Source organism: Dendrobates tinctorius, unplaced genomic scaffold (genome assembly GCF_039654945.1).
Source record: "Dendrobates tinctorius isolate UK_male_01 unplaced genomic scaffold, ASM3965494v1 ptg000021l, whole genome shotgun sequence".
Classification (NCBI taxonomy): Eukaryota; Metazoa; Chordata; class Amphibia; order Anura; family Dendrobatidae; genus Dendrobates; species Dendrobates tinctorius.
This window is the reverse complement of record NW_027361689.1, coordinates 35823911-35829910: the sequence shown is the minus strand read 5'-3', so window position 1 is coordinate 35829910 and position 6000 is coordinate 35823911.

Sequence of the window (6000 nt, the reverse complement as noted above, 5' to 3'; positions counted from 1 at the left end):
GTGTACTGGTGTTGTGTTATTGCATTTTACTTGGTATTGCACTGGTGTTGTGTTATTGTACTTTACATGGTATTGTACTGGTGTTGTGTTATTGGACTTTACTTGGTATTGCACTGGTGTTGTGTTATTGCATTTTACTTGGTATTGCACTGGTGTTGTGTTATTGTACTTTAAATGGTATTGCACTGGTGTTGTGTAATATTGTACTTTACTTGGTAGTGTACTGGTGTTGTGTTATTGCATTTTACTTGGTATTGCACTGGTGTTGTGTTATTGTACTTTACATGGTATTGTACTGGTGTTGTGTTATTGGACTTTACTTGGTATTGTACTGGTGTTGTGTTATTGTACTTTACTTGGTATTGCACTGGTGTTGTGTTATTGTACTTTACTTGGTATTGTACTGGTGTTGTGTTATTGTACTTTAAATGGTATTGCACTGGTGTTGTGTAATATTGTACTTTACTTGGTAGTGTACTGGTGTTGTGTTATTGTACTTTACTTGGTATTGCACTGGTGTTGTGTTATTGCACTTTACTTGGTATTGTACTGGTGTTGTGTTATTGTACTTTACTTGGTATTGTACTGATGTTGTGTTATTGTACTTTACTTGGTATTGCACTGGTGTTGTGTTATTGTACTTTACATGGTATTGTACTGGTGTTGTGTTATTGTACTTTAAATGGTATTGCACTGGTGTTGTGTAATATTGTACTTTACTTGGTAGTGTACTGGTGTTGTGTTATTGCATTTTACTTGGTATTGCACTGGTGTTGTGTTATTGTACTTTACATGGTATTGTACTGGTGTTGTGTTATTGGACTTTACTTGGTATTGCACTGGTGTTGTGTTATTGCATTTTACTTGGTATTGCACTGGTGTTGTGTTATTGTACTTTACATGGTATTGTACTGGTGTTGTGTTATTGTACTTTACATGGTATTGCACTGGTGTTGTGTTATTGTACTTTACATGGTATTGCACTGGTGTTGTGTTAATGTACTTTACTTGGTATTGCATTGATGTTGTGTTATTGTACTTTACTTGGTATTGCACTGGTGTTGTGTTATTGTACTTTACTTGGTATTGCATTGGTGTTGTGTTATTGTACTTTACTTGGTATTGCATTGGTGTTGTGTTATTGTACTTTACTTTGTATTGCACTGGTGTTGTGTTATTGTACTTTACATGGTATTGTACTGGTGTTGTGTTATTGTACTTTACTTGGTATTGCATTGGTGTTGTGTTATTGTACTTTACTTGGTATTGTACTGGTGTTGTGTTATTGTACTTTACTTGGTATTGTACTGGTGTTGTGTTATTGCATTTTACTTGGTATTGCACTGGTGTTGTGTTATTGCATTTTACTTGGTATTGCATTGGTGTTGTGTTATTGTACTTTACTTGGTATTGTACTGGTGTTGTGTTATTGTACTTTACTTGGTATGGCGCTGGCGTTGCGTCATTCTACTTTATTAGTATTTCACTGGTGTTGTATTGTTATTGCATTTTCCTTGGTATTGTACTGGTGTTGAATTATTGTACTTTACTTGTTATTGTACTGTATTTGCTATTCTGGCATTGTATGGTACTTGGTATTGTGCTCTACTTGGTAGTGTAATTTGTGTTTTTGTACTGTAGTTGCCATTTAGTGTTGCTGTACATTACTTTGTATTGATGTGCTGTGGAACTGTACTTGGTATTATTGTACTTTACTTGGTAATGTACTTGCTATAGTTATACTATATGTAGTATTGTGCTAGTATTGTACTAAACGTGTTTTTTTTACTGATATTGTATTCTACCTGGTATTATTGCACTTTATGTTATTGTACTTGATATTGTCATACTATATGTTGCATTGCTGTGCTCTACTTGGTATTGTAGTGTACTTTGTATTATTGTGCTGTTATTGTAGCAATGTATTTGATGGATGACAAATACATGTACACAAGCTCTGCCACTAAGGGGCGCTGTAACAGGAAAATTACAAAGGATTTCCCATTTTCTCTGGCACCATGCTAATAACATCAGGGACAGACATCCCTCCTCTACAGCATAGAAATAACAGTTAGATGTCACAATGGACTCGTCCTCTAGAGATCTAAATCAAAGTCCTGGAAAAAATATATAGCATTTGTTGTTGTTTATTATCATGAGTAGTGTTTGCAAGTACTATGTCCTTTGCAGGGAAAGTGGTTATGTGCGCACATTACAGATTTGCTTGTGTAAAATTCTGCGCCGTTTCTACCACTCTTGGTAGAATACACAGTTGAAAATCCACTCTGTTTATCTTCGGATTTGATGTGCTTTTTTAAGCTAAATAAAGATATATTATTTAAAAAAAAAAGAAATGTGATGTCATTTCCTTGTTCAACCTCTTCTTTTTCATTTTCCACTGAAGACCATATCATTACATACCATGTTCAAATATAATGTTTACACACACAAAACAAATATAAGCAAATATATTATATATACAGTATATGTAATACCAAGCCCGAGGTTTAGTAATGAACAGGTGTCAGCCAGATACCCTCACTAATAAAACGGTAGATAGAGAGTTAAATAAAGACACACACACAATCTGCGTGAAATGCAACATCTGTTCATTTTTCAAAAAAAATGTTTTAACAATAGCGTGGGTTCTCGCATAATTTTCATAACCAGCAGAGGGAAAGCCGACAGCTGAGGTTAATATTCTGGGAAGGAGCCAATAGCTATAAGGCTCCCAGGCTATTAATATCAGTTCACAGCTGTTTGCTTAGCCTTTACTGGCTTGTTTACAAAGGAACCCAAGAAAAAAATTGACATGGGGTCCCACTATATAATCGAACCAGCAAAGGCTAGGCAGACAGCTGCGGGCTGATATTAATAACCTGGGAAGGGGCCATGGATATTAGCACCCCCCAGGCTAAAAACATCAGCTCTCAGCCACCCCAGAAATGGCACATTATCCAATTCTGGCAGTTAGTCTCACTGTTCCCACTTGCCCTGTAGGGGTGGCAAGTGGAGTTCATATTTGTGGGGTTGATGTCACCTTTATATTGTCCGGTGACATCAAACCCATGGCTTAGTAATGGAGAGGCGTCAATAAAACACCTATCCATTACTAATCCTATAGTTATATGGTAAATAATGACAGCCAGAATAAAGACCTTTATTTGAAATAATCACACAGACTCCTTTATTGAATCTTAATTTACCATACTTACTGAACTCCTAATCCCCGACGCCCTGGTGTCCTGCAAACTATCAAAAAATAATAAACCAACATATAATACTATCCTATCTGATGCAGTCCATTTAATACCAAGTGTCCCACGACGATCTCACGTGTAGAGCAGTCACATTGGGGGATGTGACTGCTCTACCCAGCCTCCGGCGATACATTGACAGGAGGTAATCACGCCCACAATGTATCACTGCGCCTCCATCAGAGTTCACCGGAGTTCATCAGCTCCGGTGCTCTCACTACATGAGAATCAGAGCTGATCAGCTGATGAACTCCAGTAAACTCTCATGGCAGCACAGTGATACACTGCAGCAGCGATTATCTTCTTTCAGTGTATTGCCGGAGGCCGGGTAGAGCAGTCACATCTCCCAAAGTGACTGGTCTACAAGTGAGATCGTCATGGGACACTCGGTATAAATGGACTACGGTGGACAGGGAGTATATGTTGGTTTATTATTTTCGATTGCTTGCAGGGGACGCGGGCGTCGGGGATTAGGTGTTCGGTGAGTATGAATATTGTATGTGAATATGTATGTAATTATGTAGATGTTTAGATTTTTTTTTACAATTGAACATAGGCGCCGGATGATGAAACTATTCTCCCATCATCAGCTCATGTTTTCTCTGCTATATGTGACACCAGACATAGCCGGATGGGAGCAGTAGTCCCATCACATGACTCCTAAGTACAATCACCCGCAGACAGACACGGATGCAGACACATGCAGACAGACACAGACAGACGCAGACACCCAGACACCCACAGACACAGACACGCGCAGACAGATGCAGACAGACACAAACGCAGACAGACGCAGACAGATTTATTAGTATTATTATTATCAGTATTATTATTAATTTATATAGCACCTTTAATTCCATGGTGCTGTACATAAGAAGGGGGGTTACATACAAAGTTATAGATATCGTTAACAGTAAACAAATTTACAATGACAGGCTAGTGCAGAGGGGAGGGGACCCTGTGCTTGCGGACTTACATTCTACGGGATAATGGGGAAGAGACAGAAGATCGGGGGTGCAGCAGTATTATTATTGACAGACACAGACAGATGCAAACAGACACAGAAACACAGACAGACACAGACACCTGCAGACATAGACACCTGCAGACACAAACACAGGCAGACGCAGACACGCACACATATTCTCCGCCCACACACTCTTCCTCCTTCTGACATCATTTCCTTTGACAATTCTGCAGCATTTTTGGCAGCAAATACGCAGCAAAGATGCAAACCTTTTTACACCTGCGTTTTTGCAGCAGATTTGACTGACTTAATTGAAGTCAAGGAGCCAAAAACACTGCAGAAACTCAAAAAGAATTAACATGCTACAGAAAATAAAACACTGCAAATACGGACGGAAATTTACGACTCATGTGCGCAACACTTCAGGATTGTCATTGCATTACCTTGCTTTAGTATTCCATTGCGTTTTTGTAGCATTTTCGTGAGTAAAAAAACGCATCGTGTGCACATAGCCTTACTGTCCGAACTAATAAAATATTGTACTATTTACTGCCACTGTGAGTAAAAACCAATAAAAATGTTAGAATCGCTGTTTTTTTTTTGTTATTTCATCTTCCAAAAAAATTGACTATAAAGAGGTCAGAGAGTTGTATAGAGCTCAAAATAGTGTCCATAAATTCTACAGCTCTGACGACAAAAAAAAACAAAAAACAATCCCTGATACGGGTTTATAGATCTATAGGGTCTATATAGGTATTTTCCTAAAGCGTATCTTGTGTCATTCTTTTTCATCATTTCCTGTGCATTTTTTTCTGCCAGCGGTATTTTGGAAGGTTTTCTTACACTTTTTTTAAAGTCTTTTTTGCAGTTGTTTTTTTTCACTCCACTGAATAATGAAGAACCTGCTAGCATACACAGCTCTGGCAAAAACTAAGAGACCACTGCAAAATGTTCAGTTTGTCTGATTTTTCTCTTTATAGGTATATTTTTGAGTAAAATGTAAATTGTTCTTTTATTCTATAAACTACTGACAACATGACTCCGAATTTCCAAGCAATAAATTTTGTATTTATTTTCACAGAATGAGAAATGGTCAAAATAACAAAACAATGCAGTGCTTGCAGGCCTCAAATAATGCTAAGAAAACAAGTTCATAGTCATTTATAAACAACAATACTAATGTTTTATCTCAGGAAGAGTTCAGAAACCAATATTTTGTGCAATAACCATGATTTGTAGTCACAGCTTTCATGCGTCTTGGCTACTTTCCACCAGTCTTTCACATTACTTTTGGGTGACCTTATGCCACTCCTGGTACTAAAATGTAAGCAGCAGTTCTTTGTTTGATGGCTTGTCACTATCCATGTTCCTCTTGATTACATTCCAGAGGTTTTCAATGGGATTCATGTCTGGAGATTGGGCTGCCCATGACAGGGATTTGATGTGGTGGGCCTTCATACACATTGATTGACCTAGCTGTGTGGCATGGTGCATTGTCCTGCTGGAAAAACCAGTCCTCAGAGTTGGGGAACATTGCCTGAGTAGAAGGAATCAACTGTTTTTCCAGGATAACCTTGTATGCGGCTTGATTCATACATCCTTCGCAAAGATTAACCTGCCCAATTCCAGCCTTGCTGAAGCATCCCCAGATCATCACCGATCCTCCACCAAATTTCACAGTGGGTGCAAGACACTGTGGCTTGTACGCCTCTCCAGGTCTCCGTCTAACCATTAGACGACCAGATGTTGGGCAAAGCTGAAAATTAGACTCATCAG